The sequence below is a fragment of the Tamandua tetradactyla genome, chromosome 2 (assembly GCF_023851605.1).
Source record: "Tamandua tetradactyla isolate mTamTet1 chromosome 2, mTamTet1.pri, whole genome shotgun sequence".
In the NCBI taxonomy this organism is placed as follows: domain Eukaryota; kingdom Metazoa; phylum Chordata; class Mammalia; order Pilosa; family Myrmecophagidae; genus Tamandua; species Tamandua tetradactyla.
This window is the reverse complement of record NC_135328.1, coordinates 52,330,512-52,350,470: the sequence shown is the minus strand read 5'-3', so window position 1 is coordinate 52,350,470 and position 19,959 is coordinate 52,330,512. Positions and strand designations below refer to the sequence as shown.

The 19,959-nt window shown below is 54.1% G+C and overlaps 2 long non-coding RNA genes across 7 annotated transcripts; one reads left to right on the top strand and one right to left on the bottom strand.

Annotated features, from left to right (window-relative positions):
* Positions 1–1,082: 1,082 nt before the first annotated feature.
* On the bottom strand, positions 1,083–12,291 carry LOC143671885 (uncharacterized). 6 transcript variants are annotated; one of them, XR_013169644.1, is made up of 5 exons: positions 11,611–11,925; positions 8,331–8,494; positions 5,012–5,124; positions 3,290–3,365; positions 1,083–1,261 (listed from the first exon to the last, which is right to left on the bottom strand). It is a non-coding gene; the product is annotated as an uncharacterized LOC143671885 (long non-coding RNA). The 6 variants fall into 6 exon arrangements; XR_013169648.1 differs by lacking the exons at positions 1,083–1,261; positions 3,290–3,365; positions 5,012–5,124 and adding exons at positions 7,707–8,133; positions 12,251–12,291 and having other exon boundaries at positions 11,611–11,746; XR_013169642.1 differs by lacking the exons at positions 1,083–1,261; positions 3,290–3,365; positions 5,012–5,124 and adding an exon at positions 7,707–8,133.
* LOC143671877 (uncharacterized) lies at positions 10,542–18,726 on the top strand. The gene is made up of 4 exons (XR_013169641.1): positions 10,542–11,476; positions 13,232–13,406; positions 17,247–17,405; positions 18,177–18,726. It is a non-coding gene; the product is annotated as an uncharacterized LOC143671877 (long non-coding RNA).
* Positions 18,727–19,959: the final 1,233 nt, after the last annotated feature.

Here is a 19,959-nt window from a genome sequence, read left to right as displayed (position 1 = left end):
CTGCCGTGTGTGTGTGTGTGTGTGTGTGTGTGTGCGTGTGTTTGTGTGTGCGTGTGTGCGCACATGCATACGTGTTTGGCAGGTTATTTGGCTCTGCTCCACAAGCCCAAAACCGTGGAGGGTGGGGTCATGTTTGCCTTGTGAGTGGCAACAGGGTTTCAAACAAAACATATGTCACTGAAAATTAATTTGATTTGAATTGATTCTGTATTTGATTGGTTTTGGTTTTACGGTTGTATAAGAGCCCCAAGGAATTTTTGCTTCCTTTTATGTTTGCACATATTTAAGAGTAACACGATAAAAAAAAAAATCATTTACGTTAACACAGAGGGCCCATGAGATCCGCTTCTCCTCTAGGCAGACAAGGGCAGATTTTCAAAATCCAAATCCAATCTGGTAACTTCCCTACTTAAAACACGTCGAAGGATCCCTTTTCCCTGGGATGAAGATAAGACTCTTTAACTCAGCAGAGGCCTCCCAGGCTCCCTTTGTACCTGCTCCCCTGTGCTCATGGCAGTTGCTGTTTCTTTTGGGCTGTGATCCCTCAGGTTTGGGGAGCAGCCTCTCTACCCATGGCCAAGGGTACTTCTTTCTCATATCTCAGCTCAACAGTCACGTCCCAGGGAAGCCACTGGTGGTCCCTATGACACAACAACCCAGCTGGGCACTCTCCCTTTCTTTGCATGAACTGAGCTGCAATTTTAAAATTTATTTGTGGGATTCTTCCCTCCGAGATAGCAGGTTCCATGAAGGCAGTGATGGTATGTTGTTTTCTTCTTCTTCATCTTTCTCTCCCTCTGTCTAGTTCAGTGGGTTGTGCTTGATGGGTACTCAATTAATGTTTGTTGAGTGACTTAATGATCTGAGCTTGAGTAACCCTCTCGTTGTATTGATGGGAGACTGAGGGACAGAGAGGGTCCAAGGTCACATGCAGGGAATGGCAGGTGATGGTGGAGTTATACAGAGAAGGTCAGGTATAACACATGAGTGTGAGTGCTGAATTATACTGCTATTTCTTTTAGTCTCCAGTACCTTAGAGCAGCTAGAAATAAAAACCAAAAATTATGGAACTATAACCATACCAAACTCTGAAATCTGTTCTACAAGTAATTGTTGTGATGTGCTTTGAAATTTATTGCTTTCATGTATATATGTCATTTCAAGAGGAGGAGTATAACGGAGAAGATAAGATTTAACATATGAGTGTGACTGCTGAATCATTACATTGATATTTCTGTTGGTCTCCAGTGTCTTGGAGCTGCTAGAAGAAAAAACGAAAAAAGAAATCATGGAACTGTAACCCATACCAAACTTTAAAATCTGTTCTATAACTACTTGTTAAAATGTACTTGGAAATTTATTGTTTTTTCGTATATATGTTATATTTCACAATAAAAAATATGTTAAAGAAAAAAAAAATAATAACACCATCTAGCCCAGTTCTCTCATGTTTTAAATGAGGCAGCTAAGAACCAGAGAGGGGACGAGGATTGCCCACGGCGAGGCCACGGAGCGAGGTAGAGGCCTGGCCAGGTTTAGAGCTGGGTCGCCTGACACCCAACCAGCATTCTTTCTCCTGCCTCCAGCTCATGTGCAGGAGACAGCCTCTGAGGGTGGGATTTCCTGAGGCAGACGGGGGGCTGTCACAAAGGCCTTCTTGTTCCCCCAGCCTCCCCTGGAGTCCCGTGGGGCTGTATTGAATTCCCGACTATGGGAAGGTAGGAGAGGACAGGAACATTCTGGAATAGAGACTGGGAAAGCTCAGAGTAGGGCAGGAAGAAGAATTCACAGCAAATGCCCACCATCCTCGGCCTGGTCTGGTGGTTGTCCCTCCTTGGGGGCTGGGCACTAATTGCAGTGACTCATTTAACCCGTTTCTAACATGGTCAGGTGCCACTCTGTCTTTTTTTTTTCTTTTAATCAAAAAAATGGTTGAGATAGTTGTACAATCACATGCGGTTGTAAAAAATAATATGGAGATCTTTGCATGCCCTTTCTTGTTTCCCCCAGCAGTAACGTCTTACAGAGCTGTAGTACAGGAGCACAGTCAGGATGTGGACAGGGATACAATCCACTCATCTTAGTCAGGCCCCCCCAGCTTTCCTCGGACTCCCTTGTGCATGTGTAGGTTTGGTTCTGTGCAACTTGGCATACGCGTAGGTTCGTGTAGCCACCACCACAGTCGAGATATGGGACATTTCCACCACCACCACAATCCTCCCGTTGCCCTTTTATAGACACACACACACACACACACACTCACCCTCCAGTCCCTAACCACTGGCAACTACTACACCTCTAGCCTGGTCTCCATTTCTAAAAATTTAGTTCAGAAATGCCGTATAAATGAAATCACACAGCCATATAACCTTTTCTGAATTGCTTTTTCTCTGCTCAGCAGACACCACTTTTTGACAGGCATGGCGTATAGTGTCTGTGCGATCCCATAGTCTCAGCGGGTGGTTTCTGTTGTTCCCATTCTACAGCTGTGCAAACTGAGCCCTAAGAAACTCCAGAGTGAGTACTCTTGGTAGCCCTGGGGGGGGAGCACTTCCTCCCGGAGAAGAGGGCATGGGGTGGGAGGTGGGCTGGGGCCTGGGGGTGCAATGGTCCCCTGAGCCCTCCTCATGAGGCCGGGCCGGTCCTCTGCAAACCCAGCTGAGGGTCTCTGCCCTCCTCCCCACCCCCACCTCAGGTCCAGCTCCTCCCTCAGCAGAGAGGTAGTGCCCGGCCTCTGAGGAGCCGTGTGGCTTGCACAGTGGCCACACCTCCTGAATGAAATGGGGGAAATGATCGCACCCTGCGAGCCCGTGAGGATGCAATGAGGCGATGTGCGAGGAGCAGGCAGCAAAGTGCCAGGCGCAGAGCGAGCCCCCAGTGCGCGTGGAGAGCTGCCCGCGGCCCCATTTGGCAATGAATTATGTATGGCCTTCTGGCAGCCCTGCGCACCGGGGCTGTGTGTTGCTCGCTACCCGCCTCCTCCCGTGTCTCTCTCCAGTGAGGGGCGCAGGCTCCCCGGGGGGGGGGGGGCAGGCTGCATTCTTTGTCTCTTCTGCGGGACACTGACCAGCTTCAGGTAGCTGGGGCCTCACTCCCCAGGGTTCCCACTTCACAGGCTGGAGAAGCAAGGCCGAGGGTCAGCTCAGGGACTCAGATAGACTCATAGCACTATCAGTGACAATGACAACACACAGATGATGCCACCAGCTGGACTTCATTGAACCTTGTTAATGCACCAGGTACACTGACCAGCAGCCATTCATTCAGCCACAAACATTGAGGTGCCCACCTTGTCCTGACACTATTCCAGGAGCTGGGGCATAAAAGGGACCAGAGCACAGTCCTGCCCTCACGGGCCTCAGCTTCTGTTTTGGGAGAGCAGACAATAAATAGAAGATCAGTTGATTAAATAACATATTGAGTGATATGGGCTACGGAGGAAAATAAAGGAGAGGAAGGGGATGAGACAAGATGGGGATGGCCAGGGATGGTGGCATTGGGAGCAGAGCCTGAGGAAGTGAAGAAGCAAGCCCAGGGGATATCTGGGGAAGAATATTCCTAGCCCGGGGAGCAGCCAGTGCAAAGGGCCAGGGATGGGACATTTGCCTGGGTCTGAGGCTCTGCCGACCAGCTGCTGTCGGGGGAGGCACCACATTTTCAGGGCAACTCTATGGGGTATGCACTATCATCGCCCCATTTTAGAGTTGGGAAAACAGATTCAGAGATGGCTTCTAATATTAATCCTGCAGGATGTGAATGTACATAGGTTTTGTGTTTGATTACCACAAAAATGATTGCCCTACACTCACTGGCAGTGTTAGGGAATATGTGGTATAAGCATCATACTATTTTTCTAAAACTGGGGAACTGCGTTCTGAAACCGTCTCCCAGAGGTTTTGGGTAAGGGGTACTGGGGCTGCATGTCCCTGTCATGACCATTAGTGTTATCTTCCTTGCCTGCCTTACATTGCAAAGCCTCTTCCTGTTTTTCACTGTGTCAGGCTAAGGGACATCAGGAGGTGCTGCCTTTGCTTGCCCATATCTCCCAGTTTGACCCAGTCTGCGTTACCTGTCAAATCTGGGGTAGAGAGGACCCAGCCCGTGGCCAGCGGACTCCGAGGCATGGGCGCTCGTTGATGGATCTGCCAGGCTCAGCCCCAGAGTGGCTGTAAGAGGTGTCCAGGCATGGACTTGAGCTGTCTGACATTTCTATCAATGGCCTGGATGAGGAATGAATGGCCAGAACCCTCCCCTGTCTCTAGTTACTGGGCGGGGCGGGCGGAGGGTATGAGGCAGTTGGTGGGGAGGGAGTCAGGTTTAGGATCAAAATGACTCCATGGAAGGAAAGCTAGAGGATATAAAACACGGGATCATATAAATACAGTGAGCCCTGTTATGGATGAGGACTGTGGTTAATTGTACAAATATAAGAATGTCTCAGATGAACTAGAACAAATGTACGTCATTATTGCAAGGTGTGTATAATCGGATGGTATATTGGAAAAAAATACATCTAATGCAAACTATGGACTATAGTTTACAATAATATCGTAACATTCTTTCATCAGTTGTAACAACTGATACCAATGTTAAGTGTCAATAATAGGGGGATATGAAGGGTGTGGGATTTTTCTTTTTGGAGCAATGAGCACGTTCTATAATTGATTGTGGTGATGAATGCACAACTCTGATTATATCAAGAGTCACTGATTGCACCCTGTGGATGGACTGTATGGTGTGTAAATAAACTATTAAAAAAAAAATGACTATTCAAGTAAGGAGTGGCCAGAGATGCCACATGGACCAGAGCTGGAAATCTGCTCTGGAAGTAAACCACCCAGCAGCAGCTTCCTTGCAGCCTCCTCTCAACCTCCTCCTGGGCTCCTCCCTCCCTCCAGGTTTGCCCTTCTAATCCATCCTACAAAGGTTCCGGATTATCCCAATTAATCCTCCTGCCTAAGCCACAAACCTTTGCTGTACCCTGTACCTTGCTTCGGAAGGCCTTTAGTACCTGGCCCCACCTGCCCTGCCAGAAGTGTCTTCTTCTTCCCACCTTGATGGGCACATCTCAGAGCACACTTGCCACCCTCATGTCTGAGGCCTTGTCCATGCTGTTCCCTGGGTCTGGAATGGCATCGAAGACAAAGTGGTAGGCCCACCCCAGCATCAGTCAAGGCCATCTTTCTCAAATTCCCCAAGGCCTCTTCAGTCCACTCCTGCCAGGCTCCATCCCACTTCCTGAGGGCCATCGCAGCCCTGTTTGCCTGGGGTCCGGGGTCCGGGCCTTTGGATGAAGTCTCAGCTCCTGGCCTGGCCTCGGCGCCCCTCCTGATCTGACCAGGCCCAGTCTCATGGCTCCTGCCTTTCTCCCTCCCTGCCCCCATCCCCGCCCCACCCCCCCCTGCCCCCGACAAAGCAGTTTATGGTTCTTATGTGCTGTTCTCTCTGCCTGGAACGCTTTTCCTTCCCATCACGGCCTGCCTAACTCTTACTCATTCTCCAGGACCCAGTTTTGATCCAACCTCCTCCGGGAAACTTTCTTGGATTTAGGCCCCCTCCTGTTGGCTCACAGAGGCCCAGAGGCCCTTGTATTATCATAATTCCCCCTTGGGATTGCAGCTGGCTAGTTTGCTGGACCTTCTCCAGGCCATGGTCTCATGAGGACAGAGGCCACATGGCCTATGTCTCCCCCAACCTGTCCAGAGCTATGCGCCCAGGGGGGCCTCAAGAAAGTCCAGAGGGAAGAAGGAGGAAACGGTATAGCATCATTTATGGGGCATCTGTTCTGCTCTTGTCCTTTTACATGCACCACAACAGCCTGAGGACCTGGATTAAACCTAGGCCTTCATGACACTGAGTCATAAAGTCACCATGATGCCCCCACCAGCAGCCCAGTTCTATCTCTTCTCCCTTAATCTGTGTGATGGGCATAATTCTGGGTCCTAACAGCATAGTGAGAATAAAGGAAACAATACATGTGAAGTGCTAGTCTCAGTCCTAAGTATACGATAAATACTTGATGTTCCTGTTACTGGTCATTAAAAAGTAGAGGCTCTGGAGCCAGCCTCTGCGGCTGCAAATCTTGGCTCTCCCACTTCCTGGCTGTGTGATTCTAGATAAATTACTTAACCTCTCTGTGCCTCTGTTTCCTCATCTGCAAAATGTGACTAATCACAGATATTCTCTTCATAGGGTTCTTGGGAAGATTAAACAAATGGAGAGTTTGCACAGGGCTGAACAAAATGCTGGCTGTTGGTACTACTGCCTTGGGACCACCTGAGTGCCTTGGTCCTGACATAAGTGAGGAGACGCTGGCTTCTAGGGAATCTTCCAGAGTTGCTGATCCAAGTCAGGGCAGAATGGATCTTAGAATGTGTGAAGACTGACCTCCCACCCCAGGCATCTCCTGAGACTCTTCCATCCATATCAGATGGTCAGAGTCACCCGAAAGTCTTCCTTGTAGCTATCCTAAATTTTTTGTACTGAGTCCTCTAGGTTCCCACTGATTGGGGGCTGGGATGGGAAGGTGACAGAAAGAGCCAGAAGGCGGTTTCAGGGATGAACCCCAGAGCTTTCCAAGCCAGTAAGGTGTGCCTCCTCTGGTTCCTGGGAGGCCCAGAAGCCAGAAGGGTTGGCTGGGCTCAGTCTCCTTTGACGGTCTCCCATTCAGTGCAAGGTCACCTTTGTTTCCTGGAATAGGGACAGAATGGGGCAAGTGTGTGCCTGAAAGTGGGAGGGAGAGAGGCAGAGAGAGAGACAGGAGGGCCTGGGAGGCTGAGAGCGAGAGGGAGGCAGGACCCGGGAACCTGGGCAGCCAGAGAAGGGACAGGGGTGTGGGAAACCCAGGTTGCAGAGTAGGGGCCGGCAGAGCTGGGATCCAGAGCCCTGGGGAGGCCAGGAGAGGCACGGGAGAGGGAGGCCTCATACCAGACACTGTCTAGACGCAGCAATTATTGTCAGCTCAGAACACCCAGGCTCTGCCGGTTCAGCTGAAAGGGGGCTTAACAAAGAGCCGAGAGGGAGGAAGAAAGCTGGGAGAAAAGCGCCCGCGGAGCCGCCGGCTCCTCGCCTGTCGGGGCTCTTTCTCTGCTAAGGCTACCTCCCTTTATGCTCCACCGGCCCGCGGGGGAAAAACCCCACGTGAAAGCACAGCTTGGAGAAGCCAGACAGAGCTGCAACTTCTCCCTGAGGGCCAGGCCAGGGTCACTTTGCAGCAAGGAGGGTGTCCCGGAGGGGGCTTGAATTTTGCACGGGCATTTCTTTATTTGGAGGTTAGTGGCAGTAGGAATTAAATTCTCGGGGTTGGGGGCAGTGAAGTGAAAAGAGTGCAAGCCTGTGAATTTGAACCCTGCTTCTCCCACCTTCTTGCTGTGTTGTTCTGGGCAAGGTATAACTTTCTCTAGGCATCAGCTTTCTCATCTGCAAAGCAGGAATTATCATATGGCCCTGCCCAGGATAGGGGGCCATAAGTCTTAGCTCTCTTCCACATAGGGGGGCTGCAGTCCACTCCCCTTACTAACCTGATGGGGAAATTCGGAAATTGGGGATAGGCCACTTCCTGTCTCATCACATGCCAGGCACCTTGCTAAGGGCTTTACCTACCAGCCCCCAAGTGGGGAATGCCCTTATTATCCCTATTTTGCAAATGAAGAAACTAAGGTACACAGAAGCCAGAACCATTTGCTGGAGCTCATAGGCAGTGGGCAACGGTTTTTGATTCACTTTATGCTTTGAGGCTAAAGAGTAGGCAGGAAGGAGAATCTGCAGGAGGGGTCAAAGATGCAGGGCTACCGGACACCCCTTCTCCCATGTGTGGCCCAAAGCCTCCCCCCTTCCTTTCTGGCCCCAGGGTGGGGGCGGAGGCCCTTGTACAGGGTGTGTCACCTCCATGGCCCTAAATTCTTGTGGCCACAGACGTAGTACAGGCTGAACTCAGCCGATCCACAATGGAGAAACCAAGGCATGGTGTCCCAGGGCACACGAGGCTGGCGGGCGGGCCCTTCCTCCTCAACTCTTCTTCCTGCCACATTTTGAAGTCTCTGCGGCTCTGGGCTCCTCTCTGTTCCACTATGACTCCTGCTGCCTCTGATGGACCTCTGGGGTCTCGCGCTGTCTCTCTTCCATGCCCCTCTTCTTTTTATTTTATTTTATTTATTAATTAAAAAATAAACAAAATAAAACAACATACATAATCAGTAATTCACAATATCATCACTTAGTTGCATATTCATCATTTCTTAAAACATTTGCATTAATTCAGAAAAAGAAATAAAAAGACAATAGAAAAAGAAAAAAAACACAGGAAAGAAAAAAAAAAAGATTATACCTACCATACCCCTTACTCCTTTCCATGCCCCTCTTCTTTCTCCTTCCACAGTGCAGGCTGTCAGCTGAGCCGGGTGGGCAGGGCCGGGGCCCCAGGCTGCTGCCTGGAATTGGGCCTGGGCTCTGGTACTAAAGGCTGCTTCAGGCTGGGTACACCCACTTTCCCACCCTGGGAAAGGACAAACCTGAGCTCTGAGTGGGAAGTGGGCAGTCACCCACCCTGGGATGCAGCAACAGGCCCTCCCCAGGCCCCTGCGGCCAGTCTGTGGAACTCCTGCAGGGCCCTGAGCCTGGGCCAGGCCTGCTAGCAGATGGGACCTAAAGACAGGATCTGGGGATTGGAGCACAGAGACACTGCCCTCCAGCCAGCAACCCAACGCCACCTCCTCCAGCTCCTTGGAGAGGGTCCAATGCAGGTCCTAGGTCACAGAGTAACCCGGGGGGTGGATTTTCAGAGTGGTAGCCCAAGTTCTCCTCCCACCCGTCATGTACTGGTCTGGCCTGGCAAGGCCATTCTCTGGGCCCGGGGGGACACTTGCTGTGAGAGACATACAGACACTCATTTTTGCACACTGACATACACATGTCGTCCCAGAGCTGGGTCCCTGGCACACACCCCAGTGGCCTCCCTTCACCCCAGCCTCAAGGCATAGACATCAGCTGCTGAAGACAGGCCCTGGGCCCAGGGCTCAGCCCCAACTGGCCGAGTCATCCATCACTGAGCGTTCTCACTTCATCCAGAGCTGGAATGCACCCTCTCCAGCTCCCACGCTCCCATGACTCTCCATTACCTACTGCCTACAGGCTGAGCCACAGCCTCTTTGCCTGAACTCAAGGCCCACATGATCAGGCCCAGCCCCTTTCTGGCCTCACCCCCAGCACATCCCACCATATCACTTTGGGTATGTCATTTTTCTCTCGGTGCTTTTGTTTGAACCATTCCCTCTGACTGGCACACCTTTTCAGGCTGTCCCAACCATGTCCCCAAACACCTGACCTCCCTTGAACCTGCTCCCCTCAGCTGTCCTCTGCCCCAGAGTGACAGCATCAGCCTTCATTCATTGCACAAGCCAGAGCCCGGGCGCACCTTCCTGACACCTTCGTGGCCTCCTTCACCCCACACGATGACACAGCAAGTCTTGTCCTCTGTGCCTCCCAAATAGTGTCCAAGTCCAGCCTCCTCTCTGTCTCTGAAGCCACTGCCCTGGGCAGGCACCATGGCTCCTCCATGGACACTGGTATCGCACTGTCAGCTGGCTCCCTACAGCCATGTGTCCCTGCATTCTCCAGCGAGCCCTGCACCTCTGGTCTCCTCACTCTTTACAACACCCTTCTACAGCTTCCAGCTACCGCTAGGACAAGGGCCACCATCTCAAACCACCCAGCCACTTCTCTCCCCCACCTTTGGCCACCCTGACCTCTCTCAGGCCTCAAGACTCTTATCCACCTAGTTAGCCACTCCTCATCCTCAGATACTCTTCCTGATGGTCGAGACCTCAGGGCAAGGTCAGGCCCCCGGGACTAGCCTTCATAGGCCAGCGTCCTCTTGTCATTATGGACTGCACTATCCCTAATGATTTGTGGAGACTCTGCCTCTTCTGTGATGAATAAGACTGTCTTATTCATCAGTGTCCTCAGCACCCAGCATCACCTTGAAAACAGATGAAGCGATGGGACAAATAAGTCCCCTGTCACCCTTTCGGTGAGTTCTCCAAGGGAAAAGTTAGGGAGCTACAAATGCATTCGGGGACCTGATAATGCCTTGGCAGCCCGGAAGTCTTCCTGCAGAAAGCAGTGTTGCCTTGAGACTTGGAGGCCGAGGAAGGCAAGAACCTGTGCAAAGGCCCTGAGGTAGGAAGGAGCAGGGGGAAGAAGGCCCTGGCGGCTGAAGTGCAGAGACGGAGAGGGTGTGGTGAGGGTCCTCTTTCTTGTTACTACCTCATAGTGTGACAACAGGGGTGCATGACCCATTCCATCTATAGGCTGCACTCTTTCTTCCCACCCCTTCTGGGTTTAGCTTTCACCCAAGGCTCTGAGGTGAAGAAAAGGGAGCACCAGGTCCCTTCCACCCTGCCCTCCAGAATTCTCTCCCTGCAGGGCCACTGGGGTTTTTAGAGAAGCCCCTCATCACTCCCTACCCCCACCCCGCCCACACCCCATGGTCCCAAGTACTTATGTCACAGTGCTCACCACAAAAGCAAAGATGTGCTGGTGTGTGTTTAGGGTCTGCTGCCTGCTGACCTGAGAATACTGTAAGGGCAGGGAAGGGACCATCATGTGCCCTCCCCTTCCTGAGCCCCAGTGCCCAGTAGGGGCTTGGCCCTGAGAAGACCAGGATATGCAGCCCAGGATTAGGCAGCCTGAACAAGAGCTGCAGGGGTACAGGCAAGGGGGGGGGGCAGTAGTGCCCCTCTAAATCTATTCCTCCCCCCACCCCCCAGAGATCTCTGCTGGCCAGCTCCCCCCACTCCCACTGAGTCCTGCCTTTCCCTCCATCCCCTTTCATCCCCATTCCGCCTGCCCCTCTCCCTCCCTTCTTTACTCCTTCCCACTCCCCTCTCCCTTCTGCTCCCCAATCCTGTCCTCTTCCTCCTCCCCTTGCTTGTCCTCTCCTCTCCTTTCCTCTCCTCTGCTCTCCTCTCTTCTCCTTTCTGAGTCCTTCTCCCTCGCCTCCTTCCTTTCTTCTTCCTGGGTTAAAAATAATCAACTTTCTGGGAAGCAGCGGCTCCTGCTGAGCCGCCCTCCCCACACTTGGGAGCCCCTGAGAATAGCTTTCTGCGGTTCTCAACTCGAACCCCTCCTCTCGCCCTCCTCCGCCCCCCTCCCCGCGAGCTGACTAATAAGCCCCAGCAGCCTCGGCTGTGCCAGCTCGGCTGGAAAGGCGTTAACCGCTTCGTGCCTGGACTGCAGGAGGCGGGCGCGCGGCCTCCGGCAGGAGGGGCCGGGCGGGGACGGCGGGTCTCCGGCATTCCCGGACTCCGGCCAGGCCATATCCAAACCTGAAGCGCTGGGCCGCACGCGGTGGACCGGACGTTCAATTAATATTGGTGATTGCGTGAACTTTGATCTATGACCACCAAACCCGCAAGTCCAGCTGCTTGCGCTAATTCGGAGCTCGGTGGCAGCGAAGAGGCACCAGGGTGCACGTCAGGTGGGGACACCCAAGGGACAGGGAGGGGCCGATGGGTCGGGGCCACGTGTAGGGTGTGACTGGACCCGCGAGGCTCCCCCTGGGCGCTCACTACCTGAGGAAGTTCTCACGCCCTGGCCCTGGGCGCTCACTACCTGAGGAGGGTCGGGACCGAGCCGGTTTAAATGACGGTCCGAGGGCGGAGAGGGTGTGAAAACTGTCCTCGGATCCGAAAACGTCCGCCGCTGGGAAGGCCTTTAGCGACCATCGTGCAGATGGGGAAACTGAGGCCTAGACGGGTGTGACTTGAATTAGAATTTCTCCGGGTTTCCGCCGCGGATGTTCTGGCCGCACGAGACCCTCAGCTCAGGGTTTCTGGGAGTGTAAGGTTGTGATGAGGGGCGGGGGACCCCAAGGTCAAAGGTGAGGGGCCGGTGGGGAGGGAAGGCACAGCACAATCCCAGTCGACTCCGCCCCCTCCGTGCGCTCCTGGCATTACCTCATCGCGACGCGCGCCTATTGGCTAGTTTAACCGAAGGCCGGCCCAATGCGGCGGAGCCCATTAACCCTTTCCGCACCGCGGCTCTGCACGGGTGATGCCACCTGCCTCTGCCGCCCCGCCCCCCCCCCCCCCCCCGCAGTCTTCAAGAGCCCCAGGGCTACGGGGACCTGGAAAAGGTGAAGTGGGGGCAGGCCCGAGGCGGTCGAGCTCAGTAGTTAGAGCATAAGTCAGACAGCCCTGGTTTGGGCTCCTTCCCCGCTACAGGCTGTGTGACCTTGGGAACCCGGCCTCACCTCGCTGAGCCTCACCTCGCTGAGCCGCTGCTTGTTTTTCTTAGCTGTAAAATGAAGCGAATGATGTAACTCTTGCCCTTCCTAATTCCTCCGCCCAGTACCTGCCAAGTGCCAGGCACACGTGGGCTCCGCTTCCTACAAAGCCTCCTCACTGCAAGAGGTACAGTTATTATTATGGGTTTTCAGAAGAGGAAATGGGCTCAGAGCAGCGAAGCCGCCTCCCAAGGTCACAAAGCAAGAAAGCCACAGAGCTGCGACTTGACTCCAGGTCTGTTCAGAGCCCGGACTCCCAAAGCAAGATGCTGCTTCTACTGGAAGTTGCTGCTTCAAGGAGCTTGTGGTCCGGCAAAAGGGACAGGACTCATATCGCCAGTCAGTCAATCACAACACACAGTTGCCGCGATTAAATAAAATCAGTGACAAACCGGAGAGCCAAGGGCCTCCAGGAAGAGAGAAAGGAAAGAGGGTGGGAACAGGGAGGGAAGCTGCCTGGATGAATGGGACCCCTAAATGCGGAGGCAGGAGGACCCTCAGACAAAGGCAGGGAGACAGTGGGGTCAAGGTGGGGAGGGACAGCTCTGAAGGAAACTGACTCTGAAGGAAGTTAGGAACAGGATCTTCTGGGGGTCCACCTGCTGTCAAGGTCCCACCAGGCCAACCAAGGGACACGGTTGCGGGGCCCAGGGATGCAGCTTCTTTCTGGGCAGTGCTGAGGTCAGCCCAGGGCAAGAGTGCAAGCAAAGGTTCACATACCTCATGTCTCAGTATTTACAAGTTATACATCAAGCTAACAAGCTGCTAAATAAAAGTTGTTTTGTCCTCTTTCCTTGACAAATACACCTTCAAAAGGACAAATACACCTGAAAGCTGGGTTTGTATTTAGAATTCTCAGAGTCCTTGGAGTTCACCCTAGAAGTGGCAGTAAGGGGAGAGCCAGCCCCTGGTGTGCGGCTTTCCTCTCAGCCCCTCTTTTCTTTCCAGGTGTGGATTCTCCAGCCTGCATGTCCAAGCTCAGTCCATATCCCCTGCAAACAGCCACTTCTCCACTAACCCTATAGCCTAGGGGTGCCCTAGCTAGCAGCTCAAACCACCCTTGGAGGAGAGAATTCTAGGGGCTCAGCCACCAAGATCACGGCCAGGAGCCCCAGGGCTGCAGGTAGGCATGTCGTCTTGGCCCCAAAGATTCCTTGCTTCATACAGAAGGGCACAGTGAGAGAAGGGCCACAGTGTTGCTCTCTAAAGTATGGGGCCCTAGATCTTAGGGCAGTCCTGCTGAGGTTCTGCCACTGCTGGGAGCTGGAGTGGCCTGAGTTAAACTCGGGGTCTCCTCTCCTCCTTGAACTTGCTCCTGATTGTCAATCGCTTCCAGCCATCCTCCCCCACTGTGGCTGGATCCCAGGGTGCCATCTCCCACTCCTCCTCCCCTCTCAACCTCCAGCAAAATACCAAGACCCAAGGAGTTTCCCACCTAAATAAGTCATCTTTCTCTACCTTATGCCCTTTGCCCTGCCCCTGTCCAGCTGCCTCCAGCTGCTAACTCCTCCCTGGACGCCCAGCCTCCATTATCTGCTCACTGCACCCCCCCCCCCACCATATGCAACCCCCCTCCATGTCAGCCATCCCTGCCTCCTCGGCTCTCTAAGCATCTGGCTCCCCTCAGCTTCTCCTCTCATCACCTTTGGATCTGCGCTCCAGCCATTTGGATGTTCTCTTAGAACTCAGTGCTTTATGTCCTTTCTGTCCCATTGTCATCATATGTGCTATTTCCTCTGCCTGTTCTTCATCTTGTCAACCTTGGCATATATGTCCTTCTCCCCAGAGACCCTCCCTGACCTCCTGGACTAGTAGGAAGCATAACGAGATGATTATCTCTCGAGTTACCAGTTTCAGGTGTTTTTCCCTCCCTGGACCCTTAACACCACGAGGACGGGCTCTGTCAGACTCATTTGCTTCCCCATCTTTAGATCTGCCTAAAGTAGGTGCAGAGTAGGTCACTGGAGGCTTGTTGAACAAATGGGTCTGCATTGGACTAGAAATCAGGAGACCCAGAATGGCTGCAGATATCTTTTGAGTGCTTATTGTACACCAGACCGTGTATCCAAGCATCTTAATTCATTTCTTTCTCACAAGAACCCTTTGAAGTGGGAGCTGTTATCCCTATCATACAGAATGAGGACACTGAGGCACCGAGAGGCTCAGAGACTCAGGCTCACAGTTGGCAAGTGACAGAACCCAGATTTGAACCTAGACAGTTGCGTTCTAAAGCTTGCACTTCTCATCTCTAAGCCTGACTGCTTCTCCCATCTAATCCCCGCTGCTCAATGCCTTGCTATGGCTCCCTGGGCCACTGTTGCTACCTCTTTGAGCTGCAGCTTTTCTGTGTATGCGGATGGGTTTGCAGGCGATCGCTGAGGTCCCTTCCAGCCCCGACATCCTGGCAGGTCCCCCTGATGATCTGTTCTTGGGTGAGAACCTGTGCACAGTCTCTCTCCCAGGTCTCAGGCCAGAGCTGTCTGTGGGTGTCTGTGGGTGATGCCCCAGGAGTTGGGTGGATGGAAAATAGTCCTGTGTGAATTATGAGGTTGGTGCTGAACACATCTATTCTTTGTTGACAAGAGTAAGGCAGGACAGCCTGGCAGTTAAGATCTCAGGCTTGGGAGTCAGCAGGAGTACAAATTCTGGCTTCTCCACGGAGCAGCTGCACGGCCCGGGGCACAGGACCACTTTACCCCCGAGTCCTCCTGCCTCCCAGCCTCGGTTTCCTCATCTGTGTTGTCTCACTTGAATTGAATGCGCCTCAACAGTTTTCCTTTTTTAAAATCCATGGATCATCAGTAGACATGCGGCAGAGGAACTGTGGTTCCCCTGAACAAATTAACCATGTGGTTCCAGAACTTATTTCCACTTGAAACATTCCCCCCTCAGGCTGGAGCCCTGGGTACCTGGCCAGGTAACTAAATCAACCTTGACAGTCTGGTCATCATATCCGCCCTGGGCCGATGTCTGGTCTCCATCACACAGGGGCCATGCTCATCACATCTAAGGGGCCCGTGCTGCCCTGTACAAATGCAGCTGGGCTGCCAGGTGCTGGGTCCAGGCACAGCCTGGAGGTTAGAGGACTAGGAGTTCTGAGTATAGCAATCAGGGGGGTTAGGGGCAGCACTTGGGGAGAGAGAAGCCCAGTACTGAAGGACATCATCTCAGGGACTCTCCATGGCCTTCCTGTGGAGTATATACCCATTTTAAAGAGGACACTGAAACTCAGAGAGTGACAGTGACTTGCCCAAGGTCACACAGCAAGAAGCAGGAGTCCAGGTTTTGCTCTTAACCACTCTGCCCACCTAACTCAGGTCAACGTGTTCAAAATATGTTTATGGACCTGGTGAGTGATTTGATAAGAAAAGTTCTGGAGGATACCTTGGGATACACAAGTCAGTTCATGTATGAAAGTGCTTATATTCATAAATGAGTGTGGGTATCCTTGACTACCTCACACACATGATCCTCCCTTGCTCTCCATCCCAGCACCTCTCCTTTTCTGCCTTTGTCTTTCTACTTTGATTTATGCCCTTGTCATCTGTGGACTCTGCTCGACTCTTCAGTTCCAAGAGGGCAGCGGCTGTCTCATTCCTTGCTATATACCCAGCACATAATTCCACCCTGGGCCCCTGATCACCCTCCAGGAGAGGTTCACCTTCCTACTCAGCCTCCTTCTCTCAGCAGGAGCTGGGTGGCCACGGTGCTGCCCCACTGGATTGAGGGAGGGGAGCCAAGGTTCTAGCCCAGGCCCCCCGCAGAGGCTTAGTGCCCTAAAAGGACCACTCCAGCTCCGTGTGGGCCACCCTCGGAACAAACAGCACCTGCTGCAAGTCAGCAACTCTGGCCAAACACCCCACCCTGGGGGCGGGGCTCAGCACAGAGTGCCTTAGGGACCCATTTTTTGCCAGGAAGGGATCCTCAGGATGCTCACCTGGGGAAGGGGCTCACCTGGGGGAGGGGCTCACCTGGGAGAGGGGCTTACCTGGGCGAGGACTCGCTTGGGGGAAGGGCTTACCTGGGGAAGGGCTCACTGGGGGTGGGGGGGCTCCATCCACCAATGCTCAGTTCATCCACAAAGGCAGACCAGCAGGAGCCCAGTGGCTGTGCTAATGATGGCCATTGTCCCATTTCTCAGTTTCTGCAAGGTACTTTCAGTATTACCCCATTTTGAGATGAGAAAGTAGAGGCCCCAGACAGAAATGAACTTATGGAGCTCTTAGTAGCTAAACTGGGCCAAAGCTCTGGCACCCGTTCACGTCAACAAATGCGCCCAAGGTCCTAGGTCAGGGTGGGGCAGGGGGAATGGGGACACTGGGAGAGACCGGACATGGCCCTCCCCTTGAGTAGCTGTGGCGAGGAGGTGGGGATGGTGGGGACAAATCAAAGCCCAGGTAAGTGTGTCCTGAGGGAGAGGAGGCTGGGACCTGGAGCGGTGGCCGGCTCTAGGGGGAGAGAGGACAGCCCAGGCCGAGAACGAGAACGAGAACGCAGGGACTCATCTGAGGAGGCCTTGAAGGGAGGCGGGACTGTGGCAGTGTTTACCGTGGGAGGGGGTCTGGTACTCACTGAGCCCAGGGGTCCCTGCCCTCACAGTGGGGTAGATGTGTGGTGGAGGTGACAAGACTCGAGGCTGCAGGAAGCCGGAGGAAGGGCGTCAATGCTACCTGGACATGTGCTGTGTAGTCTGAGTGTGTGTTTGTTGCGTGGTCAAAGGAGTGTAAGGTGTGTGTTGAATGGTCTGTGCGACGTGGCTATGTGTGTCTGGGGTCCGTGTCATGTGGAATGAAGGTGACTCTGTGCCTTTGGGTCTGTGTAACGGGGCTGTGTCTGTGCCCGTGTTTTGGTGTGGTCTTTGTGATATGGAGTGAGTGTGGGTGTCCTAGGCTGTGTTGTGCGTGTGTGTGTGTGTGTGTGTGTGTGATTAGTGGGGGATGGTGGTATCTGGGACACTTCCCAGGGGAAGCACAGTCTCTGGAGCGATGGAGGAGGAGGAGTTAACCAGGAAAACTGGAGAGGAGAGGGAGTGGTGGCGGCAGAGCGAACAGGAACAGCACGTGCAAAGGCCTAGAGGCAAGAAAAGGCAGCCTGGAGCGCCAGAGGACTTGAAAGAGCGCCAGTAAGGGGGGCAGGGGCGGGGGGGGGGGGGGGGGGGGGGGGGGGGGGGGGGGGAGATGCGGCAGCTGGGAGCGGCGGGAGTGGGGAGGCAGCAGGGCAGGCCCTTCTCAGCGGGGCCCAGTGTGGGCTGGCAGGGGCAGGCGGGGGTGGCTCTGGCGGAGGTGGGAGCTCAGGTAGAGTGGGAGAGTCTGGCACGGATCCTGGGCAGAGGCCAGATGCAGGTTGGGTGCATTTGGGGAAGAGCCATAGCCCTTGCCCACCTTCTGGGGGGCTGGAGAGCCTGGGGTCCCAGATCTGACTTACTCCCTCTTTGGCCCTGAGAGCAGAAGCAGGAAGTTTTTTAGTTTAGGGTCCTGAGACTATGTACCAAAGTGCCGAATAAGGACCTAAGAACTGAGCATGTTTGGGGAGCTCTTGCTCTGTGAGGACTCGGGTCAAAGACTGGGTGGGTGTTTCCTCCGCAAGTCTTCCCAGCACCCCTGGGAACCCCGAGGCGCTATGATGTGGGCCTCAGTGCGGATGTGGCTCTGGGCTCAGACCATCAGCGCCGTGGGTGCTGGGTGGGGAAGCTGGAGCTGGGATCTGAACCCAGATGGGGCCATTCCACAAGGACCTTTCCACCCTACTTCAATGTAACCCTACCCCTAACCATCCCAAGAACAGCCACCATATCATCCTCACACTGTGCCCAGCATCTTCTCATTTCATCCTCTATGCTCATATAGATTCCATTTGATTATCATCATACTGTATTATCACGCTTGTTTTACAGATGAGAACACAGTGGCCCCAACGTCTCCCCCCCAGGCAGACGCAAGCCCAGGCAGTCCTGCTCTGAACAAGGCTCCTTCTCAGCCTCTGCCTGCAAGGGGTGCTGGCGGGTAACTGCAGAAAGAACGTGGAACTGGGGAGTCCAGAAACCCAGATCTGTTGTCAGCTTGCTGTAGGATGGTGGGCCAGTCACTTCCCACCTCTGAGCCTCCGATTACCCAGCTGTACAGTTTACTCGTTGAGTCCACAGATTTCTTGCGCATCTGAGAGGTAGCAGACTAGAAAACTTCAGAAAGCTTAAAGGACCTGCCCAAGGTCACGCAACCAGCACAAAGTGCCTCCGTATTTGAACCCGGAACCCAAGGGTGTACCCTTCGCGCGGGGCTGAAGCTCTCCACGTCTTCCAGGCTCTGCCAGTTTGACGTCAGGCCGGGGCCGGCGGGGCCTCGTTCTGCACAAACAGACGCCGCGGGCCGGGGCCTGGACCGGGGGCGGCTATGATTCAGGGCCTCGGGACCGGCCGGAAAGTTTTGTGCAGATGACATCACCCGGCCGCGAGGGCGGGAGGGGGCGGGCTCCGGGAAGCGACGGCCTGGCGGGCGGCCCGGCCTGGGGCAGGGCGCGGAGAGGCGGCCTCGGGGAGAGGGCGGGAGCGCGGGGCTCAGAGGCGGGGACGCCAGAAGCCAACACTCGGCCGCGCCGAAAAATACCGCTCCCCACGCCCCGAATCCAGGTCCTGGAGCCGGATCCCGCTTTTCACCAGTGTGGATCGGGCTCCACCCGCCCGAGAAGACGCCACGCTCCCCCAGCGCTCCGGAGGCTGCCGCATCCATCCTGCTGCGTCCCTGCATTTTAATTACCGCCGCATTAATATTCATGAGCCGGGACTCGAGGGGGACCGCGGGCTGTCATTTCCCTCGCCCGCGCACCCCCCGCACCCCCCACACCCCTCTTCCCCGACTGAGTCGTGGGCTTTCTCCTCCCGCGCCCATCCTCTCCCGCACCAACAGTTGGTGCACGGCAGATTTGGGGGGAGGGGTGTGGAGTGTGAGCATGAGTGTGAGTGCGTGTGGGTGCCGTGGGGAAAAGCGAGGGCACAAGTGGGAGGGCAAACAGGACACAGGGTGTGGGGAGAGGGGCTGATTGTGTGTGATGTTTCTGTGTGTGATCTGTGTGCAAATGTGTGTGTGTGGCTATGTGTGTGGATTTGAGTGTGTCTGCCTGTGTGTCTCTGAGTAACTTCAGGACTTGTGTGCAAGTCTGGGGATGGCTGTTGTGTGTCCATGTCTGTGCGGCACTTGGGAAAATGCCAAGGCTGTCCGGGTTTGAAGGGTCTTACCTACAAATGGGGAATCAGAGGTCTGGAGAGAGGCTGGGCCTTGTCCAAAGTCTCCAGGTAAGTCTGTGGCAGCTCAGGCCCGGCAGTTGGGTGGTCTCTGCTGCCGGCTCTCCCATGCTGTTGTTTATAACAATGGCAGACAAATGTGCTGAGCTGGCACCTCTCACTTGTCTTTCCCAGTAAACCTGTTAGACAGGTGGTATTATCAATCCCCTTTGCAAACAGGGAAACTGAGGCAACTGGTCCAACTAGTGAGGGGTGGAGCTAGAAGCCAGAAATGTCTAAACTCAGAGACCCTATGGGATTAGGAGGGGGGCGGTCCTTAGTGGAATAATCTGGAGGTACCTGGAAGTTTCTCAGAGCCCACATACTGCTCATGCTCAGGTATCAGAAAGTGTGTTTCACTAGAGGCACAGCTCACTATCAGTTTCCCTCCCAAGCGACT